Source organism: Pongo abelii, chromosome 5 (genome assembly GCF_028885655.2).
Source record: "Pongo abelii isolate AG06213 chromosome 5, NHGRI_mPonAbe1-v2.0_pri, whole genome shotgun sequence".
NCBI classification, from domain to species: Eukaryota; Metazoa; Chordata; class Mammalia; order Primates; family Hominidae; genus Pongo; species Pongo abelii.
Genome location: NC_071990.2, coordinates 7,398,015 through 7,408,655, shown reverse-complemented (window position 1 = coordinate 7,408,655; position 10,641 = coordinate 7,398,015). Strand labels below are relative to the sequence as shown.

The 10,641-nt window shown below is 42.6% G+C and overlaps 1 pseudogene; it reads left to right on the top strand.

Moving 5' to 3' along the window:
* Positions 1 to 865: 865 nt before the first annotated feature.
* LOC100440557 (isocitrate dehydrogenase [NADP] cytoplasmic-like) lies at positions 866 to 2,105 on the top strand (annotated as a pseudogene).
* The last annotated feature ends 8,536 nt before the right edge of the window (positions 2,106 to 10,641 follow it).

The following is a 10,641-nucleotide window of genomic DNA, read 5'->3' as shown; positions in this document are numbered from 1 at the left end:
TTGATCTGGGTTCCCCGATGGAACGGGGTGTCCTCCATGACACCTTCGTTCCTGGTAATCCAATTTTTCCTAATAATTTTATCAATGTGTTGTGAAAGATTGGACAGGTTTGAGCATGTAGTATCTATATTAAATCGTGAATTAGTCAAATTTTAGACCAAACAAATTTGCAATGTTTTAAGATGATGGCATTTGAAAACCTGTTTCTAAAAAAAATAATTTGTCTCCAAATCATAAGCTAAAAAGTCAATAGAATAACTGTTTGGAAAAGAATTACAGTTGCATAGCTTTTTATATTTTCAGTACTTGCCATTAAGAACTATATACAGGGTTTCTGCAGAGGCTGTGTCAGAAGCCAAGGCAGCAGGAGTCCGGTTTGGGATTGCCAGCCTGTGTGTGTGAGTCTGAGCATGTGAGCAGCTATAGTGCCCCAGCTCCCCATCAGCATATCATCCCGGCAGGAGATAAACTACATTCAGTTAAGTCTGCAAGACTGGAAGGAATTAGGGTGATAAGAAATTGATGCACTGTTGGCGGGGCACGGTGGCTCACGCCTGTAATCCCAGCACTTTGGAAGACTGAGGCGGGCAGATCACCTGAGTTCAGGAGTTCGAGACCAGCCTGACCAAAATGGTGAAACTCCATCTCTACTAAAAGTACAAAATTAGCAGGGCGTGGTGGCGCATGCCTGTAATCCCAGCTACTCGGGAGGCTGAGGCAGGAGAATCACTTGAACCCCTGGAGATGGAGGTTGCAGTGAGCCGAGATCATGCCATTGCACTCCAGCCTGGGCAACAAGAGCAAAATTCCATCTCAGAAAAAAAAAAAAAAAATTGATTCACTTTCAAGGTTTATTAAACTCAAAATGTCTGAAAAATTCAGTGGCGGTTCTGTGGTAGAGATGAAAGGAGATGAAATGACACAAATCATTTGGGAATTGATTAAAAAGAAACTCATTTTTCCCTATGTGGAACTGGATCTACATAGCTATGATTTAGGCATAGAGAACTGTGATGCCACCAACGACCAGGTCACCAAGGATGCTGCAGAAGCTATAAAGAAGAATAATGTTGGTGTCAAGTGTGCCACTATCACTGCTGATGAGAAAAGGGTTGAGGAGTTCAAGTTGAAACAAATGTGGAAATCACCAAATGGCACCATCCAAAATATTCTGGTTGGCACGGTCTTCAGAGAAGCCATTATCTGCAAAAATATCCCCCGGCTTGTGAGTGGATAGGTAAAATCCATCATCGTAGGTCGCCATGCTTATGGGGATCAATACAGAGCAGCTGATTTTGTTGTTGCTGGGCCTGGAAAAGTGGAGATAACCCACACACTAAGCGACAGAACCCAAAAGGTGACATACCTGGTACATAACTTGGAAGAGGGTGGTGGTGTTGCCATGGGGAAGTATAATCAAGATAAGTCAATTGAAGATTTTGCACACAGTTCCTTCCAAATGACTCTAAGGGCTGGCCTTTGTAGCTGAGCACCAAAAACACTATTCTGAAGCAATATGATGGACGTTTTAAAGACGTCTTTCAGGAGATATATGACAAGCAGTACAAGTCCCAGTTTGAAGCCCAAAAGATCTGGTATGAGCATAGGCTCATCGAAGACATGGTGGCCCAAGCTATGAAATCAGAAGGAGGCTTCATCTGGGCCTGTAAAAACTATGATGGTGACATGCGGTCAGACTTTGTGGCCCAAGGGTATGGCTCTCTTGGCATGATGAGCAGCATGCTGGTGTGTCCACATGGCAAGACAGTAGAAGCAGAGGCTGCCCACTGGACTGTAACCTGTCACTACTGCATGTACCAGAAAGGCCAGGAGACATCCACCAATCCCATTGCTTCCATTTTTGCCTGGACCAGAGGGTTGGCCCTCAGAGCAAAGACTGATAACAATAAAGAGCTTGCCTTCTTTGCAAATGCTTTGAAAGAAGTCTGTATTGAGACAATTGAGGCTGGTTTCATGACTAAGGACTTGGCTGCTTGCATTAAAGGTTTACCCAATGTGCAATGTTCTGACTACTTGAATACGTTTGATTCAAGGACAAATTTGGAGAAAACTTGAAGATCAAACTGGCTCAGGCCAAACTTTAAGTTCATACCTGGGCTGAGGAGGATAAGTGCCTTTTGATAACTAGGTCTACAGGTTTTCATTTTTCTGTGTCACACTCAAGGATAAAGGCAAAATCAATTTTGTAATTTGTTTAGAAGCCAGAGTTTATCTTTTCTGTAAGTTTATAGACTTTTTAAATATATATATACAGTTATTGCCACCTTCGTGAATATGGGAAGGGACTTTAAATTTTATTTTCTGGTAGCAGCCTAGGAATTCGGATAGTACTCATTTGTATTCACTGTCACTGTTTCTCATGTTCTAATATAAATGACCAAAATCAAGAGTGCTCAAAGGGTAAATGATAGCCACAGTATTGTTCCCTAAAATATGCATAAAGTAGAAATTCACTCCCTTCTTCTCCTGTCCATGACCTTGGGCACGGGAAGGTTTTGTTGTTAAAGATGTCCCATTATGTGATGTAGAGTTGTACATTAAACTTGCACATGACTGGAGCAAACTATGAGTGCAACTCAAATGTGTTGAAGACACTGCAGTCATTTTTGTAAAGAGCTTGCTGAATGTTTCCGATAGACTAAATAGCTTTTCGGCCACAGTAGAGTTTGGAATCTGGGATAAATACTACCTGGAGGTTTGGGAAAAAAAATAAAAGAACTATATAGAAATGAATCATTAGGTCTATGTACTGATCATTAAACAAAAACAAAAACAAAACAGTAAAATATCAATTAAGGTAGAAAAAAAGTCTAAAAACAGGTATGGTAGAAAGAGCACTGGATTTTTAGGCAGGTGGACAGGACTCCCAACCCAAAGAAGTTACGTGATTTGTGTGATATTGCAGAGCAAATGTTATACGGCAAAGCCAAGACTTGACCCATGCCTTCAGGTTCTCAGCCCAGCTGTTCATTACCCAACATGGCTGCTCAGAGGTGACTCTTCATCCTACAGTTATGCGTGGCTTGCAAAGCCAAAGAGCCAGAAATGGGTTCAACTCTAGATTTTCTCATTCACTAGATTGCCTGTAGCAATGATTCTCAGTACTTGCCATGTATCAGATTATATGAAGGAGCTTTGGAAAACATACAGTTGCCCAGATCCCTCTTCCAAAGATTCTGACTCATTTGTTCTGGGGTGGGGCCCAGGTAGTTTAATTTATTAAAAAAATCTCCCTGGATGATTCTCATATGCAGCCAATTTGATGAGAATCATTGTTTTCTGGCACTGGTTTTCAACCCTGGCTGCACATTAAAATCACTTGGGGAGCTTTGAAAGCTACATGCCTAAGTCCCATCCTCAGAAAGAGTCAATCACCTGGTCTGGGTGCATCCTGAGCCCTGGCCTTTGCAAAAGCTTTCCAGGTGATGCTAATGTATAGCAGGTATGAGAACCATTGCTCATAGGCTCCCCAAACCATGCATCCTTAGTCTAAAATCATCTCTCAGGGAAGGGCCTGATCATCAGCATTCTGAAAACTCTTGCATTGTCAGTGTTCAATAAGTGCTTGTTGAAAGAATTGCCTCATGAGAATCAATGTCTATTGACAGGTGAGAAGAAAAGGGCAAGTTTAAGAAATAATGAGCATTTAATATGAAAATGTCCTGAGAGCGGATTATATAGTCAGTTAAGCAAATATTATGACAATATGCAGATTATCTTACGAACACAAAGGTGGCCTTCTTAAGTCGTAGAGGCTGCTATCCTAAACCTGGGATAGTCTTACGTTGGGTAAACACATCTGGTAGCAATTATTTAAGCATACTCTGAGAATGACCCTGGATGGCAGATGCATCTAAATGTGTGTTCCAAGCTGGGGAACCCAAGTAGCTAACCTGGAAGTTCGTTCCTTATCTATGATAAACATCTGAACCCGTTGCACGTTTCACGGAACACAGGCTGTACATCGAGGCCCCGAGTTTTGGGTTAAATGAAGGTTGCCAGGTGGAGGTCATCACGGGGAGGATGTTAACTGGAAATGCTATGGAAACTGCATGCTGTTTGCAGGCGGCTGCAGTTTTCCTACCCAACCCACTGCCACTGGGCTATGTGGTTATGTTGCCCAGCCTGCTGCCGCTGGACTCTCTCCCCTGTATGTAACCCCCTAATAAAACCCCGTGTCTCATTTGCTGGCTCTTGGTCTCTTCTTTGGTCTCTTGAACCTGGTACCTTCCCTACCGAGATTAATAGGAGTTTGGCACAACACCTTATCCCCAAGAATATTGTGATAGTGAGAATCAGCAAATTCTACCTACCTTAACTAATCCCTACCTCAGACAGAACCATTCTTTACTGAATCCAACAGCAGTCTCAGCACAAGGCATCTGGAACACCGGATAATTCTCTTACCAAATGCTGTTTCCAGGATATAATGAAGACCATGACCCACCAGTGGGAATTTACACTATGGAAGAGCTATTTGCCTTCACGGATATGAGCAGACTAGGAAAAGAAAAATGATTTCCCCTTTTAACTTATTTAACAAGAATGTCAACTGACAAAGTAGAATAGCAAAGCTGTCTCTGCTGCATAATCCCACATTTGTAATAAACATGACCTGGAAGAAATTTACCAAAATATGAACAGGGCTCATAGTTATCTTTGGATAGAGAGATTATGGTGATTTTTAAGTTTTCCTTTATACTTTTCTATTTTCTGAATATTCTGCCTAGTACAGATATTACTTTTAATAAGAAAAAAACACACTACCCTTTAAAAATTGTGTGTGTGTGTGTGTGTGCAGGAGGTGGGTTAAAAAAATTTAAGGTGCTTAAGCTTGGGGAATGACTATCAGAGGCATTTCTAAATCTGCTGGCACTTAGACAAGGAGGAGCAGGTTTGTCCGACAGTTTGAAAACTCAGCAGGTCCATTAGTGCTTTCATAAGCAGGTGGAGATTTTGCAAGCCTGGTGTGGAGCTTGGCAGCGTCAGCAAAGTTGGTATCAGCCAGGTGACCAATAAAGATGAGGTTCCAGTTTAACTTTTGTCTGTCCACTTGGTGCCTGACACATATGAATGCATTTGAACACTCTTGACGTCAGACTGCTGTTGATTAGTAATGTTAAATGCATGGAGGAGACACGAAGAGAAACTATTCAGAAAGATTCATGGTACAAACCCCTAGGTTCCAACACTTGACTGAAGCTGCTCTCAATGTCTATAAATCTATTTGGTTTGGAAGTCAGGTGCAAATGGCATATGGATGAATCTTTTAGAGAAAATTTAGCTGAACTTATGTGCTTGGCTTACCTGAGAAGCCCAGTGAGTATCATAGACCAGTAGGAGCTCCCAGGTACAACCTCAAATCCAGTAGCAATGTCCTCTTACCTTCAGCAACAAGGCTCTCTTTCCTCAGAAACTTCCAACTCTTCATAACCATCTATAAGACTACTTCTTTCAAACTTTCATGGTCCAGTGTGGTGGCTCATGCCTGTAATCCCAGCATTTTGGGAGGCCGAGGTGGGAGGATTGCTCCCAGGAGTTCAAGACTAGCCTGGGTGGCATTAGCCAAACTCTGTCCCTACAACAAATAAAAAATTTAGCCAGGTGTGATGATGAATGCCTGTAGTCCCAGCTACTCAGGAGGCTGAGATGGGAGCATTGCTTGAGCCTGGGAGGTCAAGTATGCAGTGAGCTATGATTGCACCACAACACTCAGCCTGGGCAACAGAGTGAGACCCTGTCTCAAAAACACAAAACAAAACCCTGATGCTCAATCTCTTTTTGCTATGAACTTCTTCTACCTCTTTCTTGAATTTTCCACTTATCCTCTGTTGCATGACACAGATATTCTTCCTTCATTACTTTCCTGAAGCAAAACTTTCCCTTAATATCCTCAACCCCAATACCCATCAACACTCTCCTAGTGTCCTCGAACACCCATCCCATCTCGCCACCATCAGAAAGCTTTACAATCAGGAAGTTTTATTTTCTGCTTAACTTAAATGTCATCTATTATAAACTGAATTGTAAATAACTTGAGGGAAGCCATCTATTTATCCATCTTTGTATCCCTCCAAAAGCACATAGGCTACTAAACATTTGTAGAACAAATGAGTTTCCTCTGAAAGAACAACAGTAGCACTTTATAATGATATCATACATTTGTTTATATAGAGCCATTTTCAAAACATGTGAGCCTTGCAGCTGCAAATGGGATCTGCAGAACTGCAAAACTGACATCTTCTGGGAGTTACTTAGGAAAAAGGTATCTTTGCCTCCTGCTCCCTTCTGCTCCCCGCTTCCCTTATACACACCGACTGAACTGGAATCTGAGTTTTAATAAAATCCCAGGCAATTCCTTTGGCATTCAAGGTTGAGAACCACTGGTCTAGACTAGAGCCTTGGCTCTCATCCTTGGCTGTGCATTGGAATCATACAAAAAACTCTGGAGCCTGAGCTGCAGCCCTCTTCTTCCCATCCTGATTTAATCAATCCTCCCTGAGCAATAGGATTCTTCTTTTGAGACAGGGTCTCTCTCCGTTGCCCAGGCTGGCATGCAGTGGCACTGCAGCCTCAGCCTCCCCAGGCTCAGACCATTTTCCCACCTCATCCTCCCAAGTAGCTGGGACTACAGATACACACCACCAAGCCCAGCTAGTTTTCGTATTTTTTGGTCGCCCAGGCTGGTCTTGAACTCCTGGGCTCAAGCGATCCGTCCACCTCAGTCTCCCAAACTACTGAGATTACAAGTGCGAGCCACCACACCCTGGCCAACAATAGGATTCTTAAAGGTGCCCCGGTGAGCTGCCAGGGAAGAGAACCACTGTGAGTGCCTTCATGGGAACTCTCCAAAACTCCTACAATATTTTGTGAGCCCAGTGTGTCACCTCTATAGTGATCTCCCTTTTTTTCCCACGCAACTTTCCCTTAATTGTATTACTTCTCATCTTCCAAAAAAATATCACTCAGTTTTATTTCTCAGTAGACATTTATTGAGTACTTAGGAGTTGCACAAACACAAAACCTGTTCTTACACTTCCTTTCATAGTAAATTATCTAATTATCTTTCTTGGGCTCTTTCTCTACCAATGCTGTTTTCTAATTTTATAAGCATTCTTTGGTACCGGTATAATTTTGGCTTGTCATTTGCAGAGTAGAGGAAAAGAAAATTAATTCTATTTTGTCTAGTTTTAAAACAACCTACAGATTCTTTTAAGCCACAGAGATAGAAAAGTTGATTATATTTAAAAGCAAACAGACCCAGTTCTTTAACCTAGATCAATATACCATGTTTCACTTTCTCATCCAAACTGTACCAGCTAAGACTTCTAGAGGGCTTGCAATGCCCTGACAGGTGCTAAGTGTTTTACCTGTATTATCTCGCTTGATCTATCCGACAATGCTATGAGGTAAGTTCTATTGTTATCTTTATTTTTTTGGATGAAAAAACAGTGGCACAAAGAAGTTCAGTAACTGGCCTAAGGCCACACATCTTGTCTTCCTGAAGATCAGATCCAAACCCAGGCAGTCATAGAACATGCTGGTCACTATTGGGCCACTTGTTTTATGGGGGACGGTGCTCCAGGAACACAGCAATGTGGTTTAGGATTCCAGGACCTGGGCGAGCTGCTGCTTCTTTCTTAGTTCTCGACAGACCACTGAGTGCAGTTTTTCTAAATCTCTTCCCCACTTTAATATGTGGTCCATAAAACTGTTTCCACACGTATAACCTACTGTGAAGTTTAAAATGATTTCATGTTTGGACAAATTCCTACTGAATGTTAAGCTGGATAGGAAACAAGTTCTGACTAATACAGATGAAGGTCTGAATGCAGAAGTCTTACTTTTATAAAGGAATTTTCCCCTCCTCACCAAATCCAGTTTTAAATGTTGATATCTCTGTTGCAAAAAGATGATAAATAAATGTATCCTTTGCTCACTAGTGGGTGTATGGGTGTGAATATAAGGGTAAGAAAGTTAAGAAATGTCCAGTAGTATACAAAGGGCATTCTTGGGCTGGGCGTAATCCCAGCCCTTTGAGGGGATGAGGTGGAAGGATTCCTTGGGCTCAGGAGTTCAAGGCCAGCCCTGGGCAAAATAGCAAGACCCTATCTCAAAAAAAGAAAAAAGAAAGAAAGAAAAGAAAGAAATTAAAAAGGTAAAGGGTATTTTAAAAAATTATTGCTATTTTTTTTTTTTTTTTGAGACGGAGCCTCGCTCTGTTCCCCAGGCTGGAGTGCGGTAGTGTGATCTTGGCTCACTGCAACCTCTGCCTCCCAAGTTCACGTGATTCTCCTGCCTCAGACTCCCAAGTAGCTGAGATTACAGGCCTGTGCCACCACACCCGACTGATTTTTGTATTTTTAGTAGAGACGGGTTTTCACCATGTTGGCCAGGCTGGTCTCGAACTCCTGACCTCAGGTGATCCATGCACCTTGGCCTCCCAAAGTGCTGGAATTACAGGCGTGAACCACTGCACCCAGCAGGGCAGTCTTTTTCTTTAGATTCTTTTTCTTTGGGCCTCATCTGTAACCATCCATAGTAATAGCTATTTTCTTCCATCCTTCCCTCACTGAGGAGGAAATTATTTCCTTTCATCCCTTCTGGTTGTTCTAGAGCAGGACTTCTCTACCTGAGTGCTACTGACATTTTGGATGGGATAATCCTTTGTTATAGAGGGCTGTCCTGTAGATTGTAGGATTTTCTGCAGGATCCCTGGCCTCTACCCAGTAGACACAGCAGCACCTCATTTCAGTGTGACAACCAAAAATGTCTTGCCTCATGTCCCCTGGGGAGTAGAGAGGGAGGGGCAAAATCACCCCAGGTTGAGAACCACTGTTCTGGAAATATTCACTGGCATTGCAACCCCACACGTTCACATTTTGCCATATTGCATCCTTAACTATCGTCTCAAAGATCTCAAAGCCACGTATTAGGTGTTCCCAGTATTGTTTCTCTGTTTTTCTCCCTGTCCTTGCCTTTTGCGCCCTCATTGGGTGAACTCCCCAGGAAATATCCTGAAGGAGACATGCTGGATGCTGCAGCCGGGAGCACAGAAATGGCTTTGGAGGATCCATGTATCCTAGGGTGGGACCCTGGGGGATGCAGGCATGCTCTACCATCACCACTGCCTTATCTGCAGAGCTGGCTTCCTCCTGCGGGCCTTCCTCTTAAGTTTATGTGGACACCACAGCACCGCTGACATTATTCTGGTAGTTCCTCATAGAAAACAAATGTCTCATCTTTGATGGTGTTGATAAACATAAAACACCTGTGCTCCAAGTGCAGTTTGCCTGAGGACGAAGGCAGGACTCTGATATACAGAATAAGCAATGAAGACAGGTTAAGAATGCTGACTAGAGATAGTAGCTTGTTTTTGCTCCACTTATATGTAGGTCTCAATGATGCATGTATTGATGGATGTGAATATGTGGCAGAAAATTGTTTCCATTTTTTGGATCCAGTTTAAAAAGATAAATTAGATAAGACTGCCCGTGGAGAGCTTCTAGTTGACTTTCAACCATGATGTCCAATGATTCAATAATAGCAATGGCTAACACTTTTTTTTTTTTTTTTAAGAGATGAGATCTTGCTATATTGGCCAGGCTGGTTTTGAACTCCTGGGCTCAAGTGATCCTCCCTCCTTAGCCTCCCAAAGTACTGGGATTATAGGTGTAAGCCACCGCACCCAGCCACTAACAGTTATTGAGCATATACTACGTGCCAAAACTGTACCAAGGGCTTTACTTGACTGTCTCATTTTAACCTTACGGCAGATTTAAGAAGTACATGTCATTATCATCTCCATTTTACAGATAACCAAACAGACTCATATTGATCAAGTTACTTTTCTTAGCTTATATTTCTTTTTTTCTTTTTCTTTTTCCTTCCTTACTTCCTTTCTTTCTTTCTCTTTCTTTTTCCTTCTTTTTTTTTTTTGTGAGACAGAGTCTCGCTCTATTGCTCAGGTTGAAGTGCAATGGCACAATCTTGGCTCACTGCAACCTCTGCTTCCTAGGTTCAAACAATTCTTATGTCTCAGCCTCCTGAGTAGCTGGGATCACAGGCATGTACCACCACGCCCAACTAATTTTTGTATTTTTAGTAGAGAGGGGTTTTCACCATGTTAGCCAGGCTGGTCTTGAACTCCTGGCCTCAAGCAATCCACCTGCCTTGGCCTTCCAAAGTGCCGCGATTATAGATATGAGCCACCACATCTATAATCACATCTATAACCACAAGAGCCCGGCCCGAGCTCGTATTTCTTATAAAGACACAAAATAGAGATTGAAGGCCCAGCACAGTGGCTTGTGCCTGTAATTCCAGCACTTTTGGAGGCTGAGGCAGGAGAATTGCTCGAGGCCAGGAGTTCAAGACCAGCCTGGGCAACATAATGAAACTCTGTCTCTATTAAAAAAATTTTTTTAAATTAACTGGGTGCGGTGGCATGTGCCTGTACTCCTAGCTACTTGGGGAGGCTGAGGTGGGAGGATCCCTTGAGCCCAGGAGGTTGAGGCTACAGTGAGCCATGATCATGCCAGTGCACAACAGCCTGGGTGACAGAGTGAGACCTTGTCTCGGAAAGAAAAAAAAAAAAAAAAAAAAAGGGAGGTTTTTTTT